Here is a 17,390-nt window from a genome sequence, read left to right as displayed (position 1 = left end):
AGAGAAGCACAATATTCATCACAGAACCACATGAAGAACCTTGGAAGAAACATATACTCCCAGACAGTTCACAGACAGCCACCACTCAAAAGGGATCAACAGTCAGGAACATAAGACCCTTACAATGACGTTGCTGGCTTGTTCACAAAATATTTCCTTGGGGGCACTTAGACGGCGCAGTAGATGGAGCACCGGCCCTGGATTCAGGAGGACCTGAATTCAAATCCAGCCTTAGACACATGACACTTACTAGCTGTGTGACCCTCGGCAAGTCACTTAACCCCATTGCCTAACCCCCCTCCAAAAAAAACAAAAAACAAACAAAAAAAATTTCCTTGCTCTTGCTTCTTACACTGCCTTCCCAAAAGTTTCTACCCAATAATACACTTGGCAATTCAATTTCATCAGCAGTGGAACATCACATTCTTCCAGCTTTCTTATGCTGGCAGCAGGCATGCTCCCTACATAATAATACCACTGGTGAAAGACCACTCTTCCAGCTTTTCTATGCTGGTGGTAGACATAGAAGAGCTCCTCTGGTGCAGTCTTTAAGTTTGTCTTACACAGCTGTTTCCTTTCTACCCTATAGTGCAGCTGCTCTACCTTCCCCACTATGCTAACACTGATCATAGTAACACTTTGGTAATTCCAGCTCTCCTATCCCCAGACCAGCCAGGATCAGAGTTCACCTGAAACCCTCTCATTTCCCAACTACAGTAATTTTTCTCTGAATACCAGGGGCCCAGGGCAATCCAGACTTTGCCAATCATTTCCTGAACTTTTAAAATGAAGAAATACTTCTTCATTATTGAAACCTGGTTATTCCTGTGCTTTAGCTGCCATGTCCACCTTAGTGCTGCACTCAGAGAACCTAACTTCAAGTGGGGAAACCCCCTCAATCCAGTTTTATTTGGTCAAGGTCAGACAGTGAGTCAGGATTGTTTCCATATTCAAGTGCATATTCAAGACCTTTACTGTCACTTAATGAAACCACATCTAAATGAATGCTCAATCCCAAGTAATTCACACACCACACTGTAATGGCATTTTTTTTAACAGATCTTTCCAGATTCTGAGTTGTCACTGCCTTGCACTCCCTCAAGGATTTACTTTCTGGACTGAAGGTCTTCATGGTACTCTGTAAAAGCCAGACTTCTACAAGGTTAAATCTTGTGTCTCTTGTCCTTACCGAAAAGACAAACAAACTGAATGGGATGTCCCAGTGAAGACTTCTCAGTGTAATGAAGGTAATGAGTTCAGAAGGTAGCGTGAGAAATGAACTCTCAGAAGTGAAGGTTCCTCAAAGGGTCAAATAATTCTTGATTACTACTTTCAAAATCCTCCCCTACTCAGACCCTGTTTTTAAGCACTTAACAGAAAGAATAAGCCCTGCCCCACCCCCAACCTGAGCCGTTTATCCTTGACTTTGAATTTCGTGTGCCTGGAATGTAAGCCCCACCTCCCGGTTAAGGGGATAGAAAGAAACTTTCAAGCCTAGAATGTAAGCCCACCCCCAGTTAAGGGGCTAAGGGATAGTGGTGGGTGGAGACTTGTTTTCATGGTGGTCGGAGATTTGCTTTTATAAGGCGGCCCCTGTTAGGCAGTCTCCCTCTCCCTCTCCCTCTCCCTCTCCCTCTCCCTCCCTCTCCCTCTCCCTCCTCCCTCTCCCTTCCCTCTCCTCTCCCTCTCCCTCTCCCTCTCCCTCTCCCTCCCTCTCCTCTCCCTCTCCCTCTCCCTCTCCCTCTCCCTCTCCCTCTCTCCAGGTGTATCGACCAGCACACAGCCATCTCGTCAGACTGTAATAAAGGTAACCTCTGCTTTCCACTTCCAGAAGTCTCGGTTGGGGTCGCTATCCCACACAAAACAAATAAAGAACTCACACTCAACTGCTAAATTTTTTAGTCACACTAACCACATCAGTCATCTTTGTACCATGAGTAATTTCTCCTTTATTATCTTCTAATTTTGAACCCCAAGTTATTTTTCCTTTATTATCCTATACTTTTCATTCAGTTTCCATAGAATTGGTATGCAATTAAAGCTTGATCGAGAAATAAGCTATTGCAAACATATGAAGCCTCAGTTCCTGAAAGAAATAATTTTCTCCTAGGAATAATTCATTTACATTGTTCTTTCAGGTTTACAAAAAACTTGTCTCGGGAAACCTTCTGAGATCAACTGTTAAAATACTGTTTTCATATTCATTTTTATTTTTTTCATTAAATTTCATTTATTTTCAGATCTGTATTCTTTTCCTCCTAAAGTACCTCACCCCTAGTTGAGAAAGCAAGTGAGAACCACTGGCTTAGATGATTAAAAAAAAAACAGCACTTTACTAGATAGAGCACTGGCCCTGGAGTCCGGCTGACTTGAGTTCATATCTAGCTGTGTGACCCTGGGCAAGTCACTTAACTCATCTGCCCTAGCTTCCTCAACTGTAAAATGGAGATAATAATAGCACCTACTTCCCAAGGTTGTCATAATAAAATGAGATAATATTTGTAAAGTATAAATGCAAGTTATTACCACTATAGTCATCTACCACCTCCAATACTGAACCTTCCCTGTGACAATGAAAAGCAAAAATATCTGATTTACAAACCTTATCTGACAATGTAGAGTATATTCTGTCCTAGTAGACTTTGTCTACCTATCCACTCTACCTCCAATGACACACAACCCCCTTCTGCTCTGAGGATGGAGTTATCTATGTCTCATAACCTCTTCTCTGGCACTTTTCTTGGTTTTTCCATCACTCAGAGGTCAATTTCTTTTTACTGATCTTTTCATTGATTGCATTGGAAGTCATTGTGTATATTATTTTTTTCTGCTTATTTTGCTTTACATCAGTTCATACAAATCTCATGTTTTTATGAATTCCTCAAATTGATAATTTCTTAGTGTATGATATTCCTCTACATTTATGTACCTTAGTTTTTTCCTGCCATTCCCCAATGGATGGACACTCACTTTGTTTACTGTTCTTTGCTACCACCAAGAGCTACTATGAATATTTTGATAAATGACCTCTATCCAGACCAACATGCTCTGACTCTGGCACTTGAAAATCCAGTAAATTTCCCCAGGGGGTCTATTCAACTTGCAGTCTGAGTTGATATGAATCAACCCCAAAGCTGTCAAATTCTCTTTCACTCCTTCCCTTTTGATGCTACAAATTGAAGGTACTTTCAGGATTGCCTTACATGAACATAATATTCATTCAGAGGTTCCCTTGCCCCTGTAAAAGCTTTTCCATCTGCTTGATGATACCTAACATTCCCAGGTCCTATGGTTCCCCAGCTGCAACTGAAAGGGACAATGATGACAGTTCAAAAGAAATGTCTGAGTCAGTAAAATGCCAACCTCAGCTGGCAGACAGACAAATTAACTTATTAGCAGGATATAGAAAACAGTGAGCAAGGCCTATTTTTACTTTCTCTTTTTAAAGGACATATCTTTCTGCTTCCTCTGCTCCTCTCCTTTATGGAGCTTTCAACCTGGGAAAGATTCATGAGACCTCAATAAGCAAAGATAATGCGTATTGAGAAAAGGATGCGTGGTGACAAAACCGAGCATTGAGATGCACTCAATTTTTCCCTTTCTAAAATGCATCCTGGGAAATCTGGAAGCCTTACAAAAGGTAGTCCCAAATCTCAGAGAATGACCAAATTTTTTTTGCAAGGCTGACATATAATGTTTCTTTTTTCTTTTGGAAATAGTGTGTAAGCTAAAGGGGGGGAAATGGAGCTTGTCTATGCCCCCAAAGGCTCTATCCTGATTAGGATATCCATCAATGCATATTTATGAACAACAATAATAATAGCTTACATGTTTACAGATCTTTTAAAAATATTACAAAAATAATTATTCCAAATTTAACAACCACCAAATAAAATGAGCATTTAGATATACATAGTAGAATAGAAAAAAGATTGTGTTTGAAACTGCAGATCTCTATTATGTACAGCTTGCTTTTCTTTTTAAGTATGTAAGTCCAGTTTTATGGCTTTTTTCAAAGTATTTTCACAAAATAGTTCCTGCCCTCAAGGAGCTTACATTCCGACTGGGAGAGGGGGGAGGAGTGCACAGGGTGGATACTGTATATACAGCACTTCAGATTGACCAAATGTGGTGGTCACTATTCCCCTATAAAGCTCTGTAAAATGTTCAGTGTCAAACATACACTCCACAAATAAATCATTTTGACTATTATAAATACGCAAATTAACCACGAAGGATACATGAAGGAAGACACTATCTGCATTCAGAGAAAGAACTGATAAATGGAAGTTTGTTTGGAATGATTTTACATATACGTATATATATATATACATATACATACTTTTGTCTAATGGTAGTCATCTGGGGGGAGAGGAAAGTAAAAAAGGACAAAAAAGAAATTTACATAACTTTATTATATTTTAAAAGGAATATCAAGTTGTATATAATAGATTTGCAGCTCCATGTGTAATCATCTTTTTTTAAATTATATTATATTATGGAAATGCTTGTTTTATTCCATGAATTAAAAATAAGAAATTTTAAAGGTATACACTGTGCTAGGTTCATATGGAATTGCAATTTTTCTTACTAAGCTATTTCGTTAAATTCCTTTGTTTTAAACCAAAAAAAATGCATTCTTTGTTATAAGAGGTCTACTGGCATCTCTCCACTTTGACTTATCTCTTTTCTGGCTAGAAACAAGGGAGTAGCCTCCAGCCCAGGGGTGGGGAGCCTGTGGCCTCCAGGCCACCTATGGCCCTCTAGGTCCTTGGGCGCAGCCTTTTGACTAAGTCCAAGTTTTACAGAACAAATTCTTTTATTAAGGGGATTTGTTCTGTGAATGTTTGGATTCAGTCAAAGTACTGCACTTGAGGACCTCGAGGCCACATGTAGCCTGGAGGCCAAAGGTTCTCCACTCCTAGAATAGATAATAAAGCTGAAAGGGTGGTGCCCCAAACAAACTTCATAATCATTCCTCCAACCCTAGCTCTTCTCTCGATTTCACTTATGCCTCTGGCTCTTTCCAATTTTCTTCTTGTTCCATGGGCCGACATTCAGAGTTATGTTTGACTCTTCTCTTCCCCCACCATTTATATGCAAATAGTTCCAAAGTCCTGTTGGTTCCATCTTTTACATCCTCTCTATTCCTACTGCCTTCCTCCTGGTCCAAGAAGACCTCATTGCTAGTTACCTGGACCATTGCAATAGCTTCTCAACAGATCTTACCTTTCCCACTATTCTTCCTCCATTTCACCCTTCACATTGCAACCCATATATCTTCCAAATACATAGATCTGTCTAGTCATAAAATTCTTCTGCCTTTGTCATTCAAGGCCATCTACAATTCAACAGCTTATCTTTTCAGCTTAGTTTATGCTACTCCCTTCCTCCCTACATTCTCTATGCTTCAGCCAACCTGGACTACCTATATTCACCCTAAGTTTTCCTGTCCCTTGCCTGGGCCATCACCAGTCATACTGACTTATGTCTTGCCACTAGGCTCCAAATATTCTGGAGGAGAGAGTGAGGTTCTGCCTCACAAATCCAATTCACTCACAAGTCAAGACATCACCCTTGTGATGTCACTGGTACTCTTTGAGAATGAAGGACGAACAATGACAACAATCCCTTCTCTGGTCCTCTTCTTATGCTGTATCTAATATCTGAAATGCCTCATTCCCTTCTTTTTCCTCCTCACCCATTAGATTCTTGCCCTGCCTTTAAAACCTGACTCCAATATCATGTTCTCTAGAAAGTCTTTCCTGATCTTGCCAATCACTAATGATTTTCCCCAACTGAAACCTTGCCATAGGACATGTTTTATTCTTGCAGCAGGTCATTGAAGACCAATTCTCTACAAGTGGAGAGAAAGTCTTCACTGGGAGAGCCTCTGAGAGATGTAGGAACCAAGTACATTTTAACAAGACAATGTTGTTGGTTTTCCCCCCTAGTGCTAGAAGAGAAACATCGTAAGAATCAAAACACAGGGCTAATAGGGGAGCCCCAAGAGCATGACTTCTAAAAGAAGAGTCTGAACAGGGACTTCAAAAGAGAGACAGAGAGAAAAGGGCATAGAGGAGGCTGGCACAGCTGGTGTTTGAGCAGCCAACTTTATCTGTCAAGATGAGTGTGACTCAGGTAGAACAATACTTATGAAACTTTTCTCTCTGGGAGGTCTGATAAAGAAAGGTAACATGCCCTGTCTCTCCTTTTCCCCTTCCTGGGTCAGACAGCACATGTTAAATCCAAAGTTTTCTTGTTCTTCAAAATTTGTTTACAATTTTCATTTAGTTTGCCAGCTCTATAAAGTGATTGATCAAAGCTACTTCTTACCTGTCTGTGTGCTTCATTATTTGTGACTAAGGAGTTATAAAAAGAAAGACAATGAGGAGAGAGAGAGAAAGAGACAGAGAAAGAGAGAGAGAGAAATTCTATCTGAATGGGGGAGGGGAAGAGGGGGAAGAAAAGTAAATCTCTCTGACTAGGGATTCAGAAACTATATGAAAGTCAATCTCATAAATCTTTAAATATTTTAATATCAAAATCCCAAGGCAACATAAGACATGGGCCCAAGGTTGTCCCTTAGTGAAAGCAAGCCAGTCATCACAGCTGTCTGGGGGAAGGCGGCCTGCTTCTTTAAAGCATACTACATTCTCCATTATTCCCCTTCCAGGAAGGCTCAGAAGAACCCTCTGCCAGAATGGAGAAGAGGGTGGAGATTACAGAGCGGATCATGCCCCATAGGAGGAGAAAAGGAGAAGCTGGAAAAGACTAGTAATACCCACATTCCAAAGGGGGGGGCCAGAGGAGAGTAAGATTCCTATGCTTCCCTTCCTAACAGCTCACCAGATGAACTTTGCTGCCTCATTCAAACAACTTTCACACCCAGCCACACATTTATACAATTAACTCATATTATCTTGTGTTAAAGTGATTTGCATATATGTATCATATCCCTAGCTAAACTCAGGTCCTAAAGTTCTTAAAGGATAGGGACCATGTCCTATCTTAACTTTATATTTTCCTCACTCCCCATGCTCAGTCAATCAACCAATCAATTGACAAGCATTTATTGAGCACTTACTATGTGCCCAGAACTGTGCTGGGGACCAGAAATACAAAGACAATAAACGAAACAATCACTCCTTGTATTGTAACCAGGGAGACAATAAGAATATATATAAGTGTGTATGTATTATGTATGTGTGTGTGTGTATGGAGAGAGAGAATGAATAAATTCAACACAGGTTGTTTTGGTTTGTTTGTTTATTTTAATCAGAATCCTTCCTCTGGATCAGAGAGGGCTAGAGGAGGCTACAGAAGAAATAGGAGAAACCAAATGACATGTCATCTCTCCTAGCTGCAGCTTCAGCCAATGACAGTCATAGATAAAAAAGCACAGTTAAAATTAGACCAGCAGTACCTACTGATTGATATACCAGCAATGAAGAACTAAGGTCTACTGAGGGCACACAGGGGCATTTGGACTGGAGGGCAGTGTATTTAATAAATGACCTGCCTACCGAGTCTCTCCTCCTTTCTCCAGGCAGAAACCTCTGACAGAAAACAGCTGCTCTTTCCATGCAGCTTTCCTTGTTAAACAACCACCTAGTTGTAGCAGACTGCTAATAAATGCAGGAGAAGGAAAAAGCTTGTAAGCTGAGCCTGGTCACATTGCTGAGTGTGATATAGTTTTATTTTTAACATCCAGGCACTTGAGCTATTTCTGCAGAAGTTTTCTCTCGGCCTCCCCTTATTCTCAGCCTCCCCTAGGGCACTGCTTCTCTTTTCATCAGCCGTCTGCTCGAAGCCAGGAGACCCACGTGTGGTAGATATCATTGCAGGGGATATATGATTAAGGTAAGACTTTTCAAAAGGGAAGGCCTAAGCCAATGCAATCTTTGTTCTCAGATATCAAAAGACACCAGAAGATCTTTAAAACTTGACTCGGCCTGTCTAAAATGAAGGCGGTGGGGTTGTGGGTCAGGGGGGAGGAGACAGTATAAAATTGTTTTCTGTACTCTCTAGGATCCCAAACAGAGATTCCCTAAACAAACTAATAATATCAGCGAGAGAGGCTATGAGGGAGGGGACTTAAAAGAAGAGTTGTTTTTTTTAAGAATTCATTTTGAATCCTAGCTCTTAGAGTGAGAAGAGACTGAAAGACTCATCCTTCTGCTTACAAGGAATCACTTTCAATTTTTTATAACCCTTTAAAACTTACAAAGCACTTTAAAAGTATTTTGTTGACATATCTTTTGTTCTTACATCACTATCATTTCTGAATGTACTCTTCCCTCCCGCCACCCAGTGAGTGCCCCTTTGTAACGATGAAGAAAAAAGAAGTTAGCTGGGGTTAATTATCCTGTCTGGATCAGTAATCCTGAAATACTTCTATTTCGTCTGAGAGTAGCTATGTCGTTGCATAGTGGACGGTTCTCCACCTCTCCAAGGAAAGGAGGAAGGTTAATCTTGTCATCTCTTCTCTAGGGCTAAGCTGAGTCAATAGAACTCATCACACAGCGTACATTTCATTATCTTTTTCTTTCCCTTTAACTATAATATAATTGTGCATACTCTTCATTTGGTTCTGACAAAGTGCTTTCTAATGAAATAGGTTGGACAAGTATTACTATCCCCATTTGGCAGATGAGGAGACAGGAAAGATATGAAGTAATAAACTGGGCAGCTAGGTGGTCTAGTGGATAGAGCACTGGTCTGGGAAATAGGAAGATTCATTGTCCTGAGTTCAAATTCTGCCTCAGACACTCACTAGCTGTGTGACCCTGGGCAAGTCACTTAACTCCATTGCCTAGCAAAAAAACAAAACAAAAAAAAACAACAAGAAAGAAATCTAGCACCAGCAACTAACGGTCTCTGAATGCATAGGACATGCTGGTTGTATGAGCCTAGGTAAGTTTTCTAAGCTTAAAAGCTCTAGGCAATTGTCTGAGAAGGTATAGACTTGCATTGCTAGAGACCATTTCCTCATCTGAAAATTCATTGTACCAATAAAATGACAGATGAAAAGGACCGGCTTCTATCTAATTCCTATAGATTGTAATTGAATCCCAGAGAGAAGTGACTTTCCTGAAGTATCTAGTAAGTGGGGGCAGGGGACTAGAACCCAAGTTTCCTACCTTTTACTGCCACCATCTTTCCACTACAGGAAAGACTTCCACTGAATTCTTTAGCAATTTATAAATTTAGAGCCAGAAACGACCTTAGAGTCCCCCAGTTCAATGCATCATTTCAGAGATGAACAAACTGGGACCCAGAAAGACTGACTTGCCCATGGCCACAAAGCTAGCAAGGGGCAGAGCCAGGATTCAAACCCAAGCTCTCTAATGAAAAATCCACTGTTCTTTCAACTATCGAAGCTCCAAATCTTTAATATCTAGGCCATATCAGGTCCTCTAAAGCTCTCTGCCAAGAAATATTTAGCAAACCTAATTTGAGATAACTATATGCCTGAAAGCAATAAAAGTACACTTTCTAAACAAAAACCCGGTAATCTGAATGATTGAAGATCTAAGTATGCACACAACATACTTGAAGCCCCAGGCAAGAGACAATGACCTAATGACTGAACCTGACAAATGCTTCACAGCGAGGAAAGGAAAAAGGCTTGAGGGACTTTTAGATATTAATGACCCAGGACGTTGAGGATCTTTTAAATGTAATTAGATAATTCTTGCCTTTGCTCCAGGGAAGTGGCCTTATTGAATGACGGTGGTGCTATGTTTGATTTCTTCCTTTTTCAAAACTTTGGTTTAGTGTTACTGAGCTGAGGTTCTGCTGAGGTTCTGCTGAGGACTTCTGACCAACTGGCATGTGTAATGCAAGGGATGCTTAGGATGTTGGTAGGAACATGGGATCGAACTATTTAGTTTGCTCTTTAAAAAGAAGGATGTTGGACTTAGATGATCCTAAGTCTAACTCAAGCAAAGCAAAACCGAGGAAAAATGCAAAGACTCAGATGATTTAGGCAGCAGCATTCCCAACAACCACCTGTTCTCTGTTCCTCTTCTTGGAGGTGTGACAGAGGAAAAGGGGATTTGAGACATGAATCATTGCTATTTGCTACCAAAATAGATCATCTTTATCATATATTTATTTAACTTTCTAATGGATTTTATGGTCAGCTAGGTGACCCAATGGATAAAGCTCTAGGCTTTATCAGTCAGGAAGATCTGAGTTTAAATCTGGCCTCAGATACTTACTAGCTGTCACCCTTAACCCTGTTTGCCTTAGTTTTCTCATATGTAAAATGAACTGGAAAAGGAAATGCCATACCACTCCAGTATCTTTGCCAAGAAAACCCCAAATGGGCTCATAAAGAGTCAGACACAATTGAGCAACAACTAATAATAATAATAATAATAATAATAATGAATTTTATCTGAATGGAGGAATCCAAGGCTTCAAGGAAGTGTGCAATGAGCTCCTTGTAACATAAGGTATAGAAAGAGCACTATATTTGAAGCTAGAAAAACTGGGTTGAAGTCCGAGTTTTGTCATTTAATAGCTATGTGACACTTGGGCAAGTAACTTGACCTCTCTGAGTTATTCTTATGTAAATGAGGATAAAAATATTTGTACAACTCGTGGTTGTCAAGAGGATCAAATGGGGAAATATATATGGAAGTGTTGTGTAATTTCTCAAGCACTTGATAAATGTCAGCTATTATTATGACTGCCCTGGTCACAGAACCTCAAAAAGGGGCCTGTGGCTCCATAGACCAGGGGAGGAGCCTGGGTACCCACAAGACCATCATTTGGGTACCATCTTCCTCTCCTTACATGACCTCTAGCTATACATAAAACAACCACATGACCAGTTACTACCTTGGCCAGCACAAAGGAAATTACACAAATAATATGACGTGAAGGCATGAACAAAATAATACAGTGTGAGCCAGCATAGCATAGTTGATAGAGGGCCAGTTTTAGAGTTGGGAAGGTTTGTGTATCTGTGTGAAACTCTCTAAGACTATAAGTTTTAGAGAAACAGTCAATCTGCATTTTGGAGAAAGTTTTCTAAATGGGAACTCCTCACATTGGTGAAATCACAGGTCTGGTTTAAAAAAAAAAAGATATAACAATTGATATAAGAGTTAACAAATTTAAAAATGAAAAGGCAAAGAGGTTCCTAGTGCAGATGGAGAGCTAAAGATGGTACTATGCAAACTGTTCGTTTGGCTGTGACAATGATGCTTTGAGATTGTTGTCAGTGGAGGGAAGATGGTGATGTTATAGTCCAGAGAAGCCATGTTGATATCATGGCCCAGTAAGGCAAGATTACTGATGCAGACGTAAGAATTAGCTCCAGCTAACTAGTTGAAAGCTAAAAGAACCTCTTCTGCGTTTAAATTATTAACAGAAGCTAATTATCATAGTCAATCCCAACTTTGCATATCAGCAGAATGATCAGCCCCGGATCGATTTTGAATGATTTGAAGGGAATAAAGAACTCCCCTTCTCCCAAAATAGCTTCCCCTATGCCTGCCACTATTAAAACTGCAATGCCAATTCTATTTTAATTTACCTGAGCTAATTACTCAAAGGTATCTGTCTTTTTGCTCCCACCAGTCAGTTCCTCAGACCCTTGTCACTTCCTAGTTTGGGTTTTGCCATTAGACCTATCCAAGATAGACTCACTTTCTTTATCAACCCCAATCCCAGGAAACAAGTAGCTCTCTGCCTAGATTTTTAGTTCCTCGAGAATTCACAATAAATTCTCCCTTTCTTCTTGTTCTCTGACAAGATTCTGGCATTGTTCAGAATTATTCTAGAACACAGCTGGCTTCTTTTTAACCTAAAAAAAGAGGTTGTTAATTTAATTAGGCTAAACCATTATTCCAGAGGACCAATAATAAGGGGTCCTACCTATTTATTGACAGAGAGCTAATGGTCTTGGGGTGCAAAATGAGACATACTTTTTGGACATTACCAATGTGGGAATTTGTTTTGCTCAAGTATACTTGTCACAAAGGTATTGCTTTTCTTTTTGTCCAATGTGGGAAGAAAGGTAAGGGGGAGAAGAAATAGATTTTTGTTAATTGAAAAAATTAAATTTCAAAAAATTTAAGTAGGCCAGAGGAAAAAAAAATTATGTTCTCTGCTTTTGGCCCACAATTTTCAAACTCTGTCAAAAATTTCTACATACATCTCAACCCCTAGGACCATTCCAACATCCTCTCTCTCAACAGCTTCAAATTCTTTAGAATGTCTTGTTCAGTATTGGATGTGGTCACAAATGATGATTTTCTCAGTTAATTCTCAGTTATCTAAATCCCTATAGAGGATTAATTAATTAAAACTCAAATAATTGTTCAAAGTTATTCTTACTCTGCCTTCATTTGCATAGGCCTGCTACCTCTTTCTCTGACTCCACTAGGCTTTTCCTTTATCCTTCATTGTCTTACTCAAGCTCCAGTCCCACCAGATCAAGATGCTTTCTCAAAGGCCAAAAAAGTCTTTCTTTTAACCAATTAACAATAACACTGAAGCATGCACCAATAACAGCCATTTTTCAGTCACGTGCCATTCTTTGTGACACCATTTAGGATTTTCTTGGCAAAGGTACTAGAGTGGTTTTTGCCATTTCCTTCTCCAGCTCATTTTACAGATGAGGAACTGAGAAAAACTGAGTTAAGTGACTTGCCCAGGGTCATACAGCTAGTGTCTGAGGTCAGATTTGAATTCAGGAATTCAAATTCCTGAGTCAAGGCCCCGCATTCTGTTTAAGAGACATTGTGGAGGAAGAACTGACAATACTTGGTGGCTAACCAGATATAGGAGGTAAAGGTTACAGTGAAGTCAAAAATAAGGACAAGGTTGTGAGCCTGAGGGACCGAGTGGATGGTGGAACAATTGCCATTGATTGGACAGTTGGGCATGAAAAGAAGATAATGAACTTAGTTTTCAGAAAATTGAATCTTAGTTGTTAATGGGACACCCAAATAGAGATGTTCAAGGATCGTTTCTATACAGATGATTCTCATATCTATACATCTATCCCTAGCCTTTCCATGAGCTCTAGTTGAGCAACTCTAACTGCCTATTGATTGGATGGTTTAAACTGGATGTGCTGTAGCTCAAACTCAATATGTCTAAAACAGACTCATCGCCTCCCCCTCCCCTGCCTCCCAAATCCACTCCTCTTCCCAACTTCTTTATTACTGTTGAGGGCACCACAATTCCTCCATTCTTCCACATTCCCAACCTCTGTGTCATCCTCAACTTTACACACTCTCTTCACCCCAAATATCCAGTGAGTTGCCAGATCTTGTTTACTTCTACCTCCACAACATCCCTTGCATCCATCACCTTCTCTATGCCCTAGGGGCCATCACCCTAGTTAAGGTCTTAATTACTTCTCACATGGACTATTTTAATAGACTTCTTATGAGTGTCCCTTCCTCAAGGGTCTTCCCCACTACCATCTATCCTCCACATAGCTGCTCAAGTGATTTTCTTGAAGTACAGATCTGACCATATCACTTCCTTTGATCTGATCTGATCAAAAAACTTCAATGGTTTCTTATTGCTTTCAGGAGCAACTATAAATTCCTCCATTTGCCTTTTAAATCCTTTCAGGACTTGGCCCCCACCTGTCTCTCTAGCCTTATTACACATTACTCTGCTTTGTAAATCTTGCAGCTCAGCAGTACTGGTCTTCTTGCTTGTTCCTTGCATGCAAAAATGTCCTATCAATCTCCTATCTCCATGAGTGTGCAAATTACTTTGCTCCATATTTGGAATGTACTCCCTCCTCATCTCTACCTCTTAGAACCCATTGCTTCCTTCAAACTCAAACACTACCTACTACATGAAGTCTATCCTAATATTCCAACTGTTAATGCTTTCCCACCCCCAATTTACCTTGTAACATATATAGATATAGATTAGATATAGATATATACACACACATAGAGAGAAGGGGTGGGAAAAGAAATAAAGGAGGGAAGGAGAGGGAGAGAAGGAGGGAAGGAAGAAGGGAGAGAAAGGAAGGGAGAAAGAGAGAGGGAGGGGAGAGAGAAGAGAAGAGGAAAAAGAGAGAGGAGGAAGAGAAGAGAAAGAGAGGCAGAGAAGGGGAAGAGAAAGAGAGAAAAAGGGAGGGAGGAAGAGACAGAAGAAAGAAAAAAGGGAAGGAGAAAAAGAGAAAAGAAAGAAAGGAGGGAAGAAGAGAGAGAGGTGGGAAGAGAAAGAAAGGAAGAGAGGAGGGGAGGGAAGGAAGGCAGAAAGTGAGAGGGAGGGAAAGAGCAGAGAAGAGGACAGAAGAGAAGAGAGAGAAGGGAGGGAAGGAGGAAGAGAAGAGAAAGAGAGAGGGAGAGAGGGGGATAAGAGAGGGAAAGGAAGGAAGGAGAGAGAGAGAGAGAAAAGAGAGAAAGAGAGAGAGAGAGAGAGAGAGAGAGAGAGAGAGAGAGAGAGAGAGAGAGAGAGAGAGAGAGAGAGAGAAGCAGGCTGCTTGCTCAGTGGATATAGAGCTAATCTTGAAACCAAGACAATCTAGGTTCATTCTCATCTCTGACAGGTGAAAGAATGACATCAGTTCAGTTTCTGTGTCTGACACATATTGAATATGTGACTCTGGACAAATCACTTGATTTCTTAGTACCCTAGGCAACTCTCTAAAACTGGAAGTTGCAAAGAAGATACCAACCTGAATTAGCAGAGAAAATTTCCTCACCTGGAAGTCCTCTATAGTAAAGAATTTAATAGTCTAGTCCCTATCCCTGTACTTATATTTGTCCATGTTGTCTTTCCCAATAGGGAGGGAGAGATATTTTGCTTCTACATCCTCAGCACCTAGAGCAGTGCCTGGTACAGAGCAGATGCTTAATAAATATTGCTTGTTGATTCATTAATTGTCTGACTGCTGCCAGTGATTAGAATAGTAGCCTCTGAGAGGCATCATTCATCACTCTAAGGTTTGTATCTACTTTATTATGAAATTAATCATCAATTGACACAAGCATTTCAATATACAATATGAAAAGTAGGAAGGAGTGCTGGATGACAAACTGTGAACTTTTGTTATGTACATTTGAAACTTGTCTTTTTTTTAAAAAGAGAGAGATGATAGACTACAAGGACAGAGTGTAACAAGCATTCTCAGACATGGCCAGTGTTTTAGCTCATTTTGCTTCTTACATTTATTACAAGATTTTATTTCTTCTCAGGCACCACACACCTACCATTTGATTAGCTGTCCCCCAGTGAATGGTGGTGCTTTGCACATAGTGCGGATAACCAAAGAGATTATATAATCCTTTTTTCAAGGCAACAGGCATATATTAAGCACCTACTATGTGGCAGACATTGTGCTAATCGATGAGCACGCAAAGAAAGGCAACTCCCACTTTTAGGCAGCTCACATTTTGATGAGGAAAACAACATGCAGAAATACAATGTATAAACGAGATATAGACAGGATAAATTGGAAATAATCCATAGAGGGAAGGAACTAGCTCTTAAGGAGGATTAGGAAAGACTTGTTGTAGAAGGGATTTTAGCTTGGTATCAAAGGAAGACAGGGAGGCCACGAGATGCACGTAAGGAAGGAGAAGGCATGGCAGACAGTGAGTGAATTATAATTGCATAAATTATTTGAGAAATGTATAAAGGCAGCATGTAGCAAAGCAGGCCTGCATAACCTGCGGCCTGAGCTGCTTACAGCCCTCAGGATTTCCTCTACATACAAAGGATGTTTTCCTCCACGTTTTCCTCCACATTTTCCTGCAGACTGCCTGAAATTCTTTGCCGTACCTTAAGCCACCTGTGGGCCAGCAGGCTGTGCAGGTCTGTAGTGAAAGAAAGCTCCCTGGTCTTAGAGTCAGACATGAGTACCTAATTTCTCTAAGACCATGTTCCCTCATCTATGAAATGTGGATGATAATAATAACAACAACAACAACAATAATAATTTAACTACATTCACAAAGCTGTAAGGAAAATACATCATAGCTTTAAAGTACTATGTAGTTATTATTAATAATCTACACTTTAAGCCTCAGCTTGCATGTCTATTTTAAGGAAAACCTCTCATTTTAAGGCAAGTCAATAAGCACTGAAGTGCTTCCTATGTGCCAGGCACTGTGCTAATTTTAACTTAACTTGACTTCATTTACAAATGAGCTCAAGCACCTGCAGGGCTGCTTGTGTTCCTCCTTTTTTTGCCCTGGCTGCTCTCGGCTTCTGACCCTTGCCACCTTCAGGCTTCCCATCCCACTTAGTGCAGTGAAAGTGAGCTAGGAAGAAAGAGCCTTTAAGCTCTTCCATAGCCCAGGAGCCTCCCTGGGAAGCTTGGCTTTCTGAGACAAGCTGGGGCTTCACAGTTCTAGCTCCCGGCCCTGTATCCTCCTTGCTGCTTCTTTCCCTTATGCCAAAAAAAGAAAAGATTAGAAAATGGAGACTGATATTAAAAGAGAGGAAAGGAGAGGGCATAAGTTAGGAGACAGTGAGAATGGCTGGAGCAGAGGATTTCTTGGGGGGGAATGTTGAGTGATAGAGACGGGAAGGTAGTTTGGAAAGTTCTGAAGTGAGGCAATTAGGATATGAATAGAAGCTGCATAATAACCTCTTTTGCATAACACTTTACAATTTATAAAGCACCTTCATATTCATTAGAATTATCAGTTCTGGAGGGGTGTATTTAGTCATGGTGATGGCTGTATCTCTCTCTCTCTCTCTCTCTCTCTCTCACACACACACACACACACACACCCTACACCCGTGGACCCTGCTGCTGGGGAAGCTGAGGCCAGTGGATCACTTGAGCTCATGAATCCTGTGCTACTAAAGTTGACGGGGTGTCCCAGCTAAGTCTGGCAAAAGCCGTGGGCAGCTAGGGGCCACCAGGCTGCCTAGAGAGGTTCGAAGTAGCCCAAGTTAGATGTGGAGCAGGTCAAAGCTTCTGTCCCAGTCAGCAGTGGGGTTGAGCCCATGAGTAGCCAATTCAAGTCTAGTCTGGGAGAAAGGGAAATGGTGGGGGGGGGGAGGGAGTGAGAAGGGAGAAGGAGGAGGAAGAGGAGGAAGAGGAGGAAGAGGAGGAGGGGGAAGATGGTGTTACCCTCCAATTATTGCCTTGGAGTTATTCACAGGGAAACAGCAGCAGGGCTTGACCCAAGAATCCTCAAATGAGACAAACTTTTGGGTTCCTCTTTTCTGTTTTAAAGTGGGGTGTTTTTCACGACCTTAAAATACTGAAAAGCAGCTTAAGACTGACTCTCTCTCTCTCTCTCTCTCTCTCTCTCTCTCTCTCTCTCTCTCTCTCTCTCTCTGTCAGTAGAGGGGGGAAGGAGGTAAAAAAAATATTTTCTTTCCTTCTAAAATTTAAAAAAAAAAATAGAAGGGAAATCTCCAGATTGGAAGATGCCATC

General features: G+C 40.7%; 1 protein-coding gene across 1 annotated transcript in view; it reads left to right on the top strand.

The window, feature by feature from the left end:
- Positions 1-7,773: 7,773 nt before the first annotated feature.
- FBXO40 (F-box protein 40) overlaps positions 7,774-17,390 on the top strand; it is a 43,166-nt gene continuing 33,549 nt past the window's right edge. Inside the window, exon 1 of the mRNA XM_020985921.2 lies at positions 7,774-7,863. The gene's annotated coding sequence lies outside the window, so the exon portion shown is untranslated. The remainder of the gene's footprint in view (positions 7,864-17,390) is intronic.

This window comes from Phascolarctos cinereus, unplaced genomic scaffold, assembly GCF_003287225.1.
Source record: "Phascolarctos cinereus isolate Bilbo 61053 unplaced genomic scaffold, phaCin_HiC Scaffold_726;HRSCAF=1367, whole genome shotgun sequence".
Classification (NCBI taxonomy): Eukaryota; Metazoa; Chordata; class Mammalia; order Diprotodontia; family Phascolarctidae; genus Phascolarctos; species Phascolarctos cinereus.
This window is presented reverse-complemented; position numbering and strand designations above follow the sequence as displayed.